This window comes from Vombatus ursinus, unplaced genomic scaffold (genome assembly GCF_900497805.2).
Source record: "Vombatus ursinus unplaced genomic scaffold, bare-nosed wombat genome assembly UNPS02015035.1, whole genome shotgun sequence".
Taxonomy (NCBI): domain Eukaryota; kingdom Metazoa; phylum Chordata; class Mammalia; order Diprotodontia; family Vombatidae; genus Vombatus; species Vombatus ursinus.
Window position 1 is genome coordinate 10,640 of NW_020954813.1, and position 17,101 is coordinate 27,740.

Below are 17,101 nucleotides of genomic sequence, written 5' to 3' on the forward strand. Positions count from 1 at the left end.
CCTGCAGTACAGACTTTACTTCTCATGTAGATCAGCTCCTTCTCTGTCACTTCAGGTTTCCTGGGGGCTGGGTGAGGGAGGGGCGCACAGAGATTCAATGACTTGCCCAGGGTCCCACAGCTGTCCTGTGTCCTTCTTTGCTCTTTACCAACACTGCCATCATGCTCTCCTCTGGGCTGCTCTTCATTCTCTACGCTCAAGTTTCTGGAGTTGGTCTAAACTTTTTGCAGCTTTGGGTGTGGCTGAATCTGTCAAGAAAGGTGCTGTCTCCAGGCACACTGGAAGCTCTCATTGATCTTGTTTGCCATCTTTATCATAGATCTTACCCCCTAAGTCTAATCTCACAGTGCTCTGGGTGAACTGAATGCATGCATTCCTCCATATCTAGCTGCTGATATTGGATAATGTAGAACCAGGAGTACTTGAGTGTGAAAGCTGCCTCAGCTGCTCACTGGCTGTGTGGCCCAGGCCTAGTAATTTACCTCCCTCAGTCTCAGTTTCTGCCTCTGTGAAGTGGAGATAAAAGAAACACCTAGTTCACAGCATTACTGTGAAGACAGAAGGAGAGAACACACATAAAACGAGCTGCATAAATGCTAACTCTGATCCTCGTTCTCATTCTTTCCCCACTGAGGAGCTCCCCATCTTCTCCCTTTAGGGGCTGCTGCAGCCTCTGGGCTCCCTGCCTCCCTGGGCCCTCATGTCTCACCCTTCCCTTGCAGGCTTCTCCCTTGGCTCCACTGTGCAGTCTCACACAAAGGGCATCTGGATGTGGTGAGTCCCTCACCCCAGCAAACCGGACCATGCCTTAGTTCTGCTTGATACTGAAGGCCTTGGAGACGTGGAAAAGGTAAATTAATTTGTGACATTCTGCTCACTCAATTCCCCTCTCTGGTTCTGCCTGAGCTAAGAAGGAATGACCTCTTATACCTGGCAGGCCTGTGTATGCGTACAAACGCCTACTGCCAAGGGCTGCTTGTACAATGTATCTGTGGGGTGATCAAGTGGGAGGGGTCTGGGACTGCAGCCTGGGCTCTGGGATGCTGCCATCACATTGAGGAAGAAGGCCATGCCAGGTTGAACATAAAGGACCCATCACAGGGTCCTACTACTCTCAGTGTATCCAGGACTTCCCAAAAGTTCTACCTGTAGAAGAAGATGGGCCAAAAGAGGAAGCTGACCAAAACCCCAACATGAGTCTGGCACGGGACCTCAGGTCAGACCTATTGTCTGGGAATCCCATTTCTTGCAGGTGGTTCCCATTTGTTTTAAAAGACCTATAAAAACCCATGTCTGAACTTGTTCCTGCAGGCTATAAATTCACCAGTGAATGAAAATTAGCAGTCTATCTAATTGCAAGCAGTTGCTAAGAACCTACTCTGGCTCAGGGGACAAAAGTACCAAAGTCACCCAGTCCCTGCCTTCAAGGAGCAGCCAGGGGACATAGTGGCTGGAGTGTTGAACTTGGGGTCGGAAAGATCTGACTTTGACTTCTACCTCAGACAGTCATGAGCTCTGTGACCCTGGCAAAGCCACTTAAACCCTTTCTAACTCAGTTTCCCTATCTGTAAAATGGGGATAATAATAGCACCTACATCCTAGGATTACTGTTGGGCTCAAGTGAGATAATCTCTGTAAAATGCTTTGCAAAGCTTATATGCAAATGAATATGCGATAGTTCATAGCTGTGAACTATTGGCAGGGTGTTTATGAAAGCCAGGGAAACTGATGATCTCATAACACATCCTCTAACATATGACGTTTGCTTTTTTTTCACGTGGATATTCTTGTTCTTTAGGGTTTTTCAACTGCAAGGACCCCACACTTCCTCTGTGAGCGTAAAAGAGCTGAAATTGCTGGCTTGGGTATGGGCACCTGAATAGAACCATCTCTATGTGTAGCTGAGCTGGCCTGTTGAGGCCCCCTGCTCCTTAGCATCAGATTCCTTGCCAAGCTTACCTTATCCCCATTGAGGTCCACATTCATGGGCAGAATCTCAAGGGGAAATTGTGAAGTCTTAAGAGCAAAGGACCTATTGTCCTTCCCAACAACACTATGACCACGCCGAGTCAAATCAAAAAAATATATTAAGCAACTAATATGTGCCAGGCACTGTGCTAAGTTCTGAGGCTCCAATAAGAAAAGGAAAGAAAAAGGGAAGAAGTTTACAAACTCATGGAGAAAGACAAAAGGAAGCTGACAATGGGGGAGGGGGGAAACGGGAAATCCTGTGCAGGGGCATGACATTGCATAGAGTCAACACCAGAGTTGCTGATAGAAAATGGAGAGACATCTGGAAAGTTCTAATCTGAGCTTCCTTTAAAAGAAGGCTTTGGGAGGAATTTTCTCCAACCCTCCAGTTAGAGGGCAGAGGCAATTGAGGGAGATATGAAATTGTTGAGAATCAAAAATTCAGTCAACCAGCAGGGGGATGAGATTTCAAGTGATCAGCTTAATCTGGGGGAGACATGAAGGGCATGATGGTCCCTGGAGTCCAAGTCACCGATGGAAACTGGAGAATTTAATTACCAAGGTCCTTTCCCTTGGCAAAGAAAAAAAGCTTTTTACAAGATTTTACTGAATGCTGGATATTTAAAAAAAAAAAAACAGTTCCTGCTCCCCAGGAGTTCCCATTCTAGTGGATGAGAAACACAGAAGAAATTTCAGCTTCAAGGCAGATAGAGAGGTCTCAGGGTCCTTCTTTATGGTACAGAGCCAACCCAGTCAGTAGTGCCTCTTCTTTCCACTAATAAAATCACATCAGTTTCTGCTATTGAGCTACTTCAGAATGCCAAGGATTTTGGCAGCAAAAAACATTTTTCCTTTAACTTCAGTAGCTGTGGCTTCAGTACCTGAAGAGACATTCATAGGGAGGCACCTCTATCGAGGTTTCTACCCAGGAATGATGGGAGCTGGAGTTGGGCTGCCAGTAGGACTGGTGATTTGCCCTTTCCAGGCCTCTTGGGCCTGTCTGCCTATTGCTGGAAGTTGGTGTTGGTGGTAACAAAGAAGGAAAGCCCTTTATCTGAAATGATTTCTCACCTCAACAGGGTCTTTCCCCAAATCATAGCTCTGGGGTCCAGGATGGAAGGTGGTTGGATTGTCTAGATGGCATTTTCATTCCAAGAGGCAGAGCAATCTTGGGTTCAGAGACCTGGGCTGTCTCTCTCCAAGTCTTAGGGGAGTTGCTGGTCCAGGTGGTAGTGGGAATTTTGTTGCATGACATAGGCTACCTCCTATCTCTCTTTTGGGTCTCTTGCTTGCTTGATGAAACTGAATGACTAGGTGGGATTTATACCAGAAACTCAAGGCTGATTCAACATGATGAAAACTATCATCATAACTGACCATCTCAATAACAAAACCAACAGAAATCATACGATTGTCTCAATAAGTGCAGAAAAAGTCACATGGAGCTTAACTTAAAAATATAAGTAATATCTATCTAAAACCATCAACAAGCATCATCTAAAATGGGAATAAAGGAGAAGCCTTCCAAATGCAATCAGGGGTAAAGCAAAGATGCCTATTATCACCACTATTACTCAATACTGTACTTTGAAATGTTAGCTATAGCAATAAGAGGAGAAAAAATATTAAAGGAATTAGAATAGGCAATGAGGAAACAAAACTATCACTCCTTGCAGATGATATGATGGTATACTTAGAGAATCAACTAAAAAACTAGTTGAAATAATTAACAACTTCAGCAAAGTTGAAGGCTATAAAACAAACTCATAATAATGATCAACATTTCTATATATAAGCAACAAAGCCCAGCAGCAACAGATAGAAAGAGAAATTCTACTTTTAAAACTGTAGGCAATATAAAATATATGGGACTCTACTTGCCAAGACAACTCCAAGAATTATATGAATACAATTACAAAATACTTTTTACACAAATAAAGTCAGATCTAAACAATTGGGAAAATAGTCATTGTTCATGGATAGGCCGAGCCAATATAATAATTTAAAAAAAACCTTACCTAAATTAATCTATTTATTCAGTGCCATACCAATTAAACTACAAAAAAAGTTATTTTATGGAGCTAGAAAAAAATAATGACTACATTCTTCTGGAAGAACAAAAGGTCAAGAATATCAAGAGAGTCAATGAAAGAAAATGTGAAATAAAGTGGTCTAGCCTTACCAGATCTCAAACTGTATTATAAATTGGTAATTATCAAAACAATCTAATACTGGCTGAGAAAAATAGTGGTGGATCATTGGAATACATTATATATAGAATACATTGCAGTAAATGACCAGGATATGATGAAGCCAAAAATCCAAGCTTTTGGGACAAAAACGTATTATTTGACCAAAACTGGGCGGGAAGACTAGAAAACAGTATGGCATAAACTAGGTATAGACTAACAACTCAAATCGTATACCAAGATAAGGTCAAAATGGATACATGATGTACATTTAAAGGGTGATACCATAAGGAAAACAAGAGAGCCTGGAATAGTTTACCTGTCAGAACTAAGAATAAGAGAAGAATTTAGGACCAAATAAGATATAGAAAGCCTTACAAAATATAAAATAGATAATTTTTATTGTGTAATTTAAAAAGTTGTTGCACAATCAAAACCAATGCAACTAAAATGAGAAGGAAAGCAGAAAACTGGGGGTAAATTTTCCAGTAAGTATGTTCGATAAAAGTATAATTTCTCAAATATGTAGAGAACTGAGTCGCATTTATAAGAATACAAGTCATCTTCCAATTCATAAATGGTCAAAGGACACAAACACGCAGTTTTCAGACAAAGAAATCAAAGCTATCTGTAGTCATATAAAAATGCTCTAAATCACTATTAATGAGAGAAATACAAATTAAAATAAGTCTGAGGTACCACTTCATACCTATCAGATTGGCTAATATGACCAGAAAAAGGAAAATGATAAGTGTTAGAAAGGATGTGGGAAAATTGGGACACTAAGGCACTAGTGGTGGAGTTGTGAACTGATCCAAACAGTCTGGAAAGCAATTAGGAACTATGCCCAAAAGGCAATCAAACTGTGTATACCCTTTCATCTAGCAATACCACTTCTAAGTCTGTATCCCAAAGAGATCATATAAATGGGAAGAGGACTGCCATGTACAAAAATATTTATAGCAGCTCATTTTGTGGAGGCAAAGAACTGGAAACTGTGAGGATGCTCATCTTTGGGGAATGGCTGCACAAGTTGTGGTAGGGGTTGTGATGGAATACTATTGGGTTATAAGAAATGATGAGCAGGCATATTTCAGAAAAACTTGGAGAAACTAATGTGAACTAATGAAAGTTAAGTGAAGAGAATCAGGAGAACATTGTACACAGTAATAGTACTATTGTATAATGAAGAATTGTGAATGAGTTAGCAATTCGCAGCAATACAACTATCTAAGAGAATCCCAAAGGACTCATGATGAAACATGCTATCTGCCTCTACAGAAAGAACTGATATCTAAATACAGACTGAAGCATAGTAATTTTTCTTTTCTGTCTTGCTTTCTTCCCTTCTTCCTTTCTCTTTCTTTCATTCTTTTTTATTTCTGTTCAAGTTTTCTTGTACAAAGTGACTAAAATGGAAATATTTTACATGATTGCACATAACTTATATCACATTGCTTAGCATCTCAGAGAAGGGGAATAGAGGGAGGAAGGGATAGAATTTGGAACTCAAAACTTGAAAAAAAACAAATGTCAAAATTTCTTTTAACATGTAATAGAGGGAAAAATAAAATGTTATTAAAAAAGAAACTGAATGCAAAAATAGACATCAGCTTTGCCAATCTTGATCTTTCTCTGATTGGTTAGATTAGAAAGGTGACCAGATAAAATATAGACCAATCAAATGACAGACAGAAAGATAGATAGACAGATAGTTAGATAAATAGATAGACAGAACAGATAGGTAATCTTTTATGCATAGATTCCAGGCAATGACTTAGACTACAATCTCCAGCCCCAACCCTAAAGCATCAAATTTTGAACAGATGAGTATTCCCTGACTCCAGTGGAATTGACCACTGACTCTAAGGGTCATACAGTGTCATGGATGAAGGGTTGACTAATAGGCTCACTGAGATAATCTGTTTTGTAGGGTGACTCCAAGAAAGACTCATGGATCTTCGCCCTGGCCATCCTGCTCAGCAGCACTTTCATCTATAATAGCATGATCACCATCAACCACCAAGCCTTGGAAAAGATGCAGTCTCCTTTAAGAACTTCAGAATATCCATGACATGCCCAAGGCCAATGATGCCTCGCCAGGATAGATAATAAACTATCCACACTTTAGGAGCTGTCATCATGAGTTACTCTCCCCAGAAACACCCATCACTAGGAGGCCAACCTTTTGGTTCAATGTCCCCAAACCAGATTGACTGATCCTCACATGACAGGTTGGCACAAGGCCCACAAATGATGCCTGGAGTGGACCTTGGTTGAAGTTGCCATTAGATATCAGTATTCCACTTCATGTTCAAGAACTCTGAAATGTTTCAGTTATTCCATCTTTGTCTCTGCCTTATCACCGCCAGCCCTCTTCTTCTCCCCTCTTCTCATCACACATCACTCATATGTCTTCCTCTATTTCCCATCCTTCACCCCAGTCTCACATGAAGAGATGGTCCTTCTCCTGGCCAAAGCAAACCCCTTACATGCTCCCTGGATTCCATCTCATTCTGTCTTTTCTAACATGTTTTCCCCTCTATCATCTTTGTCCTTTGACTAATCTTCGATCTATAAGCTGCATCCCTGTCATCTATAAAATCAGCCATGTCTTCTCCAACCCTAAAAAAAACCTTCACTCAATCCTATCTCAAAAAGCTACAATCTTATATCCCTACTTTCTTTAATAGTGAAACTTACTGAGAAGAATGTCTGTAATCAGTACTTCTACCCCCCTTCCTCTCACTTTCTTCTAACCCCTCTGCAGTCTGCATTCTGACCACATCACTCAACTGAACCTCCTCTATTCAAAGTTGACAATAAACTTAAGTACTAGTCTTTTCTCAATCCTCATCCTTTTTGACTTCTCTGAAGCCTTTGCCACTGTGGATCAAGCTCTTCTCCTAGATACCCTCCCTAGATTTTCATGACACAATTTCTCCTGTTTCTCCTCCTACTTGTCTGACCACTCCTCATCTCTTATGCTGGATCTTCATTCAGGTAATGGCCACTGGCCTTTGGTGTCCTGAATGATTCTGCCCTGAGCTGTCTTCTCTTTTTCCATTCTACTTTCTTACTTGGTAATCTCATTGGTTCCAATGGATTCAGTTATCCTCTCTATGCTGATGATACTCAGACCTACTTATCCAGCCCTAACCTTTCTGCTGAGCTCTAGGTTCTCATTTCTAGTAGCCTATTGGACACCTCACACTGGATGTCCTGTGGACATCTCAAACTCAACATGTCCAAAACAGAATTATCTTTTCCCCAAACCTTTCTCTCTTCACAACTTCTTATTAATGTCATCAACACTTCCACCCCCTGTTCTCTAACCTCTTCACTTAGGTATCATCCTCAACTCTTCCTTCTTTCTAATTCCCTGTATTCAATCTGTTTTCATGAGCTTTCATTTCTATCTTCATAATATCTATCCCATGCACCCCCTTCTTTCCTCAGATATTGCTACAATTCTGGTGCAGGTCCTTATCACCTCATACCTGGACTATTTCATTAGACAGCTGGTCGGTCTCCTTGCCTCAAATTTCTCTCCTCCCCAGCCCCTCCCCTTTATTCAGTTGTGAAGGTAATTTTCATAATGCACAGATTTGACAATGTCACTCATCATCAGCTTAATAAACTCCAGTGAATCTTATCACCCCCAGGATCAAATATAAAATTTTCTGTCTGGCTTTCAAAGCCTTTACCAACATGCTCTTTCATACATTTACAGTCTTCTTACACAATTCCTCCTCATGCTCCAGAATCAAACCACACTCATCTTCTTGCTCTTTCTCTTACTTGGCATTCTATCTTTTCACTCAGTGAGTTTTTACTGACTGTTCTTCATATCTGCACATGTCTCCCTTTTCCCTTCCAATTCCTACCTTCCCTTGTTTCCTCCAAGATTCAATTCAAATCCCCACTTCAGCAAGGGATCTTTCTCAATCTCCACATACTACAGGCATTCCTCTGGGGATGCCTGATATTTTTAAATATGTGTGTGAATATATACATGCATATATATGCGTATATATTTATGTATACACACATATATGTATATGTGTATATATGTATACACACATATACATATATAAACATTGATATCAGTACATTCATACACAGATATATCCATATAGATATATATGCCTTATATGCATGTATATAGACTACATTAATCATTTGCTTATTATCTCCTCCATTAGAATATGAACTCCTTGAGAGCAGAGACCACGTTTTTGCCTTTATTTGTACACCTGCCCTTAGAACACTGCCTGATGCACAATGAACATTTAATACGTGCTTCTTAACTGGCTGGTTCAGTACAAGACCTTATGTTCTAATACTACAACAATCAGGAATCATAATGAAACCTGGGGTCTCACCAACTTGACTGAAGAAACATCAGGTTGATCAGGAAATCCCCTGAAAAGCCTTTCCTTTCCCTTTTTAAATCAGTGATTGAAATCCCATGAGTACAAAAGGGAAGGTACTCACTGCAGGGAAGGGAATATCCTACAAGTAAAAATGGGAACTGATGAGGCTGGTGGGTGTTTCTTTTTCCTTATCCATGATCTTAGATATATAACAGAGCTGACAAAGCTAATCAAAGTCAAATCCTCACCTGATGCTCTCGGAGGAGAAGACTCAGCAGAGTTTGTGGGCTTCTTCCCAGACTTTGTGTGGACTGTGTGGGATTTCACCCTGGAGCTTGAGGTAGATGGCCACCCTATCACCTCAGATGAATACCTGGAAAATGCCTTGAAACTCAGTAAAAGTAATTTATTAGGAGTTAAGTTTAGGCCATGAGTGACCCTTGGCAATAGAAGGGGAATGGACAACAATTTTTTTTTCTTTTTCTTTGGTGCTTAGCTGTTTATTCCTAGGGCTTATTCTTTTGAATCTCATGGACTATAGAAATGGAGGCTGAAAGCTCTCAAGGCTCACATGGCTTTGGTGAGGGTCAGTTAATTTCTTTTTGGTAGCTCCAGAATTTCCATAATTTAGTGACTTCTCCCAGGGGGTAGTAGTCCCTGAGATAACAGATTTTTACCAACCTCTGTGATGGGTTTGTATCTTATAAATTTACAAAGGAGGCCAATGTTTCTGAATGTCCTGTAAAGTTGGTTGGTGAGCATGGAATTTCAATAAAAGGGAATGACTTGATTTTAAGTATTATTTCATTCAGTCCAGGGCACAGCCTGAGGAATTCTTCCTCTCTAGTAACAGCACAGACCTGGTTCATAACAAGAGATAGATAGCCATATCCTTGAGAAGGCATGTTGTACATCAAAATGGGAATGACATTTGGAATCAGAGGCCCTGGGTTCAAATAACGACTTCAGTGTTTACTTCTCATGTGACTTTGGACAAGTGATTTAATGTCTCTGAGCCTCAATTTTTTCATCTGTAAAATGAAGAGTTTGGACTCCAATATATCCCAAAAACACATAGCTATACATCCATTAGCAAGTGATGACAGAGAGTTTCTCCCCTTGAGAATTCTAGAGAAACACTGGTTATGATTCTCTCAAAGATATCTTAGCCTAAAGATTTCAAACTGACCATCATTCAGCTCTGTCATTGCTCTAGTACCCTTTCTTCTTGTAACACTTCCTAAGGGATTATAAATCTAACTGTACAAATCTCTAATCATGCACTATTTTCATTGTATGCTGATAATTCCTTAATGACGTACAGGCAGAGATGCTGATCTCACTAGAAATATCACTCAACCAGGCTTGGCAATGAGTTCCTTCAATGCCAGTCAAAAGGCATTCATTAAATATCTACTCCACCCAAGGGAGTGTGCTAGATACTCAGCATACACAGACAAAAATGCCTACCTTCAAAAAGGTTACGTGCTAGTGGGAGAAAACATGTGAAAGATAAGTAAGTAAAAATATGCACAGAATAAATGGGGAGAACAAAGGAAGTGGAAAGAACTAAAGGACCATGAGGATCATCGAAGGCCTCTGTAGGAGGTACTGTCAAAACAGAGGGCTGCAGAGAGTTACAGGCTCCAAGAGGAAAAGGTGATAGGGAGAAAAGCCCAGGTATAGAGCTCCCTGGCCAGAAACATGCACATGAGTGATGGAATGTCATACACAGAGAATAAGAAGGCCAGTGTGATTGAAATAGAGGATGGAAGGAAAATAATATGAATACAATCTAGAAGGATTAGAACCAGGTTGGGAAAGGCTTAATAGCAAAGAGTCACATTTGTATTTGGTTCCAGAGGCACTAAGGAAGCACTATAGCTAGTTTCTTGAGCCAGGCAATACCCTAATCAGACTTGTCCATCTGTTATATCAATTTGGTAATGTGTGGGATAAGTAGGAGAGAGGAGGAAGTGGATGCAGGGAGACCAGATAGAAGGCTACTGCAAAAGTCAAGGTGAGAGGTAATGAGGACCTGAGCTCAGGTAACTGTGGCGGGGAAGCTTATAGAAGGCAATGAATTCAAGAGATGATATGGGGGTAGAATGCAACTAACTGGTTATAAAGGACATGGATTGAGAAAGAAGTATTGAAAATGACTTCTGAGACCATTTCTTCTCAATGGCTAATTCTGTTCGTAGTCGTAGAATTATTATTGACCTCACAGAAGGACCATGTCCATTTATTAACCTGTGAGTCTGTCTTCTGCTTGATCTTAGCCTTCAGCTCTTGGGTCCTATTCATTTTGGGGACCCACAGTTCTCTTTCTACATTATCTATAATTAGTCCACTAATTTGCCGAGTTCTATCTAACCGTAGCTCAACTATGAATCTGTGAGAGGTTCCGTTCAGATGTGGGGCAAATCTGTTTTCTCAGCATGCTTTAGGTATCTCCTCTGAATATCACAAAACATTATCCTTACAAGAAGTGAACTGTTGTTTGATTTCTAATAATCTCTCCCTAATCACTTCTAGTTTTAAAAATTCTGTGTCTATCATTCTATCTTTGAATTGGATATATGAAGACTTGAATATAGCAGTTAACAGTCTTAAGCATCTTCATCACCCTCTTCTCCCAGGCCTGTATCTTACCATGATCTCTTTTTCCTTGTCCCTCAGACAAGCACCCTGAAATTCAAAAGGCCAACACTCTACAAGAGTGCATCAGATAATTCTTTCCAGAACGGTGTTTTACATTTGACTGTCCAACAAATGATAAGTCACCCTTAGCTCCTCTTGAAAATGCCCAAGAAAGCCAGCTGGAGCTTGCATTCAAGGATCAGGCAGACAACTTCTGCTCTTACATCTTTTCCAATGCAAAACCCAAGACCCTTAATGGTGGAATCATGGTCAATGGGAATCGTGAGTTTTCTTTACACCATTGCATTCTTGATTGGGATTAGATGTGTGTCCTTTGTTTCTTTGTATGCGTACAGGTATTGTAAGATTTTTGTTTTAATGTCCTTATGGGCTTGGTTTGTATTGTTCTTGTTTCTCTACCTTTCAGTTAAAAAATGCCTAGGAATACGTACTTTGAGACAATGTCAGTGATCTTTGATGGAGATTAAATTATATTAAATTAAATTAGAAGGAACCACAAGTGTAGAGAAAGGTGAAGTGAGTGGATTTAGCAAAGTACAAATGCATGACTTTGACTTCTGTTTTTGACGATATTCTGGAGCACATTATTAAGGGGATGGTTTATAAGCACTAAAAAAGGGAAGCAGTGGTCACTGAAATCCAGCAGATTAAGCAACTTTCCTTGTTTGATACTGTAACTGGATCAGAGAAATAATGTCAACATAGCATAGTTAGATTTCATTCAACAGAATATTAAACAGTGCCTCATGCTATGATTCTGAACAAGATAGACATGTAAAATAGACGGCAATACTGTCAGGTAGATTCAGAACATATAAAATGACAGAACTCCAAAATAACCCTTATTTACTTAAGGTCAGGAGCACCTAGGTGACATATTGGTTAAAGCATCGGCCCTGTAGTTACGAGGACCTGAGTTCAACTCCAGGCTCAGACACTTGACACTTACTAGCTGTGTGACCCTGGGTAAGTCACTTAACCCTGCCTGCCTCGCAAAATAATAACAATGATAATAATAACTTCAGGTCAAATTGAAGGGAAGTCTATAATGCCACGTGTCAAGGTTTTTGAACATTCTCAATAACACCGACAAAGTTAAAGATGATGTAAACAGAATAGTGATCCAATGTGCAGATGGCATAGAGCTCAGAAGAATAACTAATACATTGAATGAAAGAAATGAGATACAATGTTATCCTGGCAGAATAAAACAATGACTCTAAATGAATGATGCAATCTTCAAAGAATAAATGCAAAGTTCTCCATTTCGGTATAAAAATCAACTCAACAAGATGAGAGGGGAGAGAGAGATAGAAAATAGTTGTTGGGGAAAAGATCTAAAGAATTACATGGATTAATAACTCAGTACAAGACAGCAATCTCAAATGCAAAGTTATATTGTTGCCAAGAATGAGCCAGATACTTGCATCCAGTTAAGCCACATCTGGTATTCTGTGTTCACTTCTAGGCACCTCACTTTAGGAAAGACATAGACAAAGGCAAACATTTCCAGAACAAGATAACTAAAATCTGTAAAAGGACTGAAGTTCACACAAGAACAAGACCATGGAAGGAGGCTTAGAGCCATTCCTCTTAACTCCAGAGGTCAAAATGAGAAGAAATGAGAAGCATTTGCCAAGACATATATGTAGGTGTGATAAATAATTGAGACTTCCTAACCATTTAAATAGTTAAAACATTGAAGAGGTTGCCTTGAATCATCACGCTCTCTCCTTCAGTCAAAATTATCTAGTTATGATTGGAAGCCACTCCCCAAGGATACTGTCAAAAAGATGCTTAGCTAGGCATGGGTTCTCCTAGATAATAAACACTTGGACCAAAATGAATACAGGTTGTTCTTTACCTCATCTTCCATTCCATCTTGTCTATCAGGGTTGGGAAAGCTGCTGGAGATCTATGTGAAGACAATCTCTAGTGGAGACATTGCCTGCCTGGAGAATGCAATGTCAGCATTGACTCAGATTGAGAACCCAGCTGCTGTGCAAAAAGCTGCCAGGCATTATGTAGAGCAGATGGTGCTGGAGTTGGACTTCCCTACAGAGACCTTCCAGGACCTTCTAAATCTACACACAGACTGTGAGAAAGAAGCCATCTCAATTTTCATGACACATTCTTTCAAAGATGACACACACAAATTCCAGAAGGAATTGGTGGTATGTTCTCTCAACTATTTATCCTTCTTGTTACCTCTCTTTTCTGAGTGAATCCTAGAGACTGATCAGACTATTCTCATTTTCTTTTTTTACCTTTGGGTCTCTATCCCTAGTTCATCACAGAAGAGCCTGGTTTCTCTAGAGAGCTACAGGCATGAAGGCATAAATCCCACTTGTCAAGAAAAGATGCTTCTTCCTTGTGACACATTAAAATCAGTCATTCCTTCAAGGACAAAATATCACCCACTCCCATTTTTGCTGAATAGATGGCATCATGGCTTTCTCAGAGCACATTTTTTCTTGTGCTCACAGACTCACTCATCTCTACACACCCTCCCACCACTATCACCCTGGGATTCCTTCTAGGAGCATCTCCTGTCAGTCCAACTGTCTGCTCAATCTTACTTACCTTGGTAGTACTCATTTGGCCCACCCGAAAGAGAGAATCATTATTATAGGCTTGGGACTGGCAGGGATATGGAAGATCATGTGATGTAATCACCTCATTTAGAAAGTGAGGACTTTGGACCCCAAAGAGCATAGGTGACTTGTCCATGGTAACAAATAAAAAGTAGTAGATTTAAAACCAGAGTTCAAGTATCTCAGCTCCCAAGGCAGAATTTAAGGTTTTGTTCTACCATTCTATACATCCTTCTAGAAAAATAGCAGATAGACCTTCTCTCTACAATTTCTTTAGAATCTCATTCCCTCCCCCAATGAAATAGGGCACTTTGATAACCTTTGAGGCATTATGTCAATCATTATCTGTTATTATTATTACTGTTACATTGCTTCATTTTCCCTAACTGTCTTTCTCTCTGTCTCAATGGCAGCAAATATTAGAATCCAAGAAGAATGATTTCATATGTCAAAATGAAAAAGAATCAACCAAATATTGTCAAACTAAGCTTAAGGACTTCTCTCAGACCCGATGGAAGCCATTTGTTAAGGCACCTTCTCTGTGCCAGGGAGTTACCAGCTCTTCAGGAAAGAAAGAGAAAAAATGATAAAAGATTACCATCAAGATCCCAGGAAAGGGGTAAAGGTGAGGAAAGACCTGGAGTCCAGTAGTGGTGACAGTGCAAGGAGGGCTCCATTGATCCCACTGGGTGTTTGAGCATTTACTTTCTCCTACCAATAATCACCCAAGAGGAGAATGTCTAGACACTGCTGGCTTTTTAGTTCACATCTCACCTGGAAGTTCTTGACAGAAATCTCATCTTTCTGACTAGAGAATGATAACGCTGTGGAATTTAGATCAGATGAGGGTCGTAATAGGCCAGGCCCGATACAGACTGGCCTAGTACCTCAGTTTCAAGCTTGGATTGAAATGAGATGCTCATAGCTGTACCTCCCTGTGCTTTGGCCTTTTGGTATTCACTGACAAGTAGTCACATCAATGGCCTCTATGTTTAGTCTTCTGAGTCAATTATGTCCCCAAACTGTTGTCAATACCTTTTAAGAAAAAGAATATTCTAGCCTATATAGCAGATATTGCTCCTACCACAGAAGGTTTGCCCTTCTCAGAATCTGACTCAGTCTGGGAAAAATTACGTGTGCCTGTCTTGTGTGCTTGTCCAAGCAGATGAGGTCTTCCAAAGGTTTCTACAGTCACTGGCAAGGACAGAAGAATCCATCCTGCAGACAGATCAAGCTCTCATTGAACAATAGAAGGCCTTGCAAGGTCCAGGGAGCTGGGGTCTGATGATCTAGTCATGCAGGGGATTGGGAACAAAAATTTCCGTAAGGGCCTCAGTGTGACATGAAGATTTTCCTGAAATACTTGGGGTTCCTTCTTCTCTACTGTCCCAGTCCCTACTGGATTTGCAAACAGCAACTGTGACCACAACCAGCAGGTCAGAGAGGCTGCTCCCTCAGACTTCTTCAGCTCTGCTTTCCTGGGTCTAATCAAGAAAAAAGAAATTTGGGGCAGCTAGGTGGTGCAGTGGATAGAGCAACAGCCCTGGAGTCAGGAGGATCTGAGTTCAAATCCAGCCTCAGACACTTGATACTAGCTATGTGACCCCAGGCAAGTCACTTAACCCCAATTGTCTCACAAAAAAAGAAAGAAAGAAATTTAGAAATTTCCAATCTTTCACATAATCAGTTTAGGTTCAGAGTTCAGTACAAAATATTACATGTCATCCTCCTACTCAATGATCTCCAATGACTCCCTATTACTTCTAAGATCATATATAAAGTCCCCCATTCAACATATAAAGTCCTTCATAAATTGGCCCTTTCCTGCCTTAACTGCTTCTTATACCTTACTGTCTTCCATGCAAGATATGTTTCAGCAACACTGACTTACTTGCAGTTCCCCAGACACAACAAGCCATCTCTTATCTCCAAGTCTTTCCACTAGCTGTCCCCTATGCCATTAATGCTCTGCCTCATAACTCCTACCTCTGGTAAAATCCCACCTTCTTCAAAAGGCCTTGCCTCATCCCTCTAGCTTTTAATGCTGTCTTCCTCATTCATGTTGCCTCCCATTATCTATCTATATATCTTGCATCTGAATAATTATTTGGATGTTGTTTTGTCTCTCAGAATGACAGCTCCTTGAGGGCAGGAATTTTTTTTTTTGGTCTCTCAACTTCTTAGTACAATGCCTGGCCCCTAATAAGCAGTAATAAATGCTTGTTGATTAACTGAGAAGATTGAGATGATTTAATCTTCTCATGTTTTCTATTCCATTGATCAGGTGAAAGGGTAAAAAGAGAAGCAGCTGAGCAGAAGAAGTTGTTGGAACAGCAACAAATAGAAATGCAGCAAAAGATGGATTCTCAGCTGAAAAGTTATGAAGAAAACATCAACCAATTGAAAAAGAAGATGGAAGAAGATAGGATCCAGATCCTGGGAAAACAAAAAATTATTCTGGATCATAAGCTAAAGGTACATGGAGATTGGGATCAGTGGCTATGCTTAGGAAGCAACCCCAGCACCATGGCAGGAAAGGGATGGGCAGACAAACGAGGAAGGCAAATTTGCCTTCATGTGGTCAACATGGTGGAAAGCAAAGGGCCCTGGACTTTTCATCAGAAGATCTAGGTTTGAGCCTTTTCCTCCTCCTCAATTTTCTCACCTGTAATATAAGGTCAATCACATCTACCTCGCTGGGTGCACAGAATAGTTGTACAGATCACACATGATTTTTGTGTCACTCATAGAACATCCCCCCAGCTCTCACAATGAGCTGCCCAGGCAAGTCTATTCCAAGTTCAAGTTATTCTACAGATCCTCACCCTAAGAGATTCAAAGTTCACAAGCCCCTACCAAAGTCTGTGTTTCTCTAGTCCACCAGAAGACACAATTAGCTCAAAGCAAAGACCTAATGGCCAGAGGCTTTTCTGCTACCTCTCTTTTATACCAGGCAGACAACTTAACATACAATCATCAGTCTACAGAACATCCCTCAGTGGTTTTTCTCCCATAGGAGATCCATGAATTTCTCTGAGACTCAATGGAATGGGCCTTTTCTCTCCAGGAGATTGCAGAAACCCGGGACCAATCTCTCTGGAACAAAGATCCAGGCCCATCCCAACTAACTTGTACATTCAGGCTTAAGGCTATTTTTGAATTCTATTTCCTGGTCAGCCATCTCTGGCATTATCTCTTCCAGGATCCTCTCTGTCTTGAGGTCAGAAAGTCCTGGCTTTACTTGTGTTGCTAAACTTGTCTCAGATAGCATCTGCTAAGGGATGCCCTTTCTGAACACTGTAGAGGG

At 40.5% G+C, this 17,101-nt stretch overlaps 1 pseudogene; it reads left to right on the forward strand.

Annotated features, from left to right (window-relative positions):
- LOC114031065 overlaps positions 1–17,101 on the forward strand; it is a 24,955-nt pseudogene that overhangs the window by 6,458 nt on the left and 1,396 nt on the right.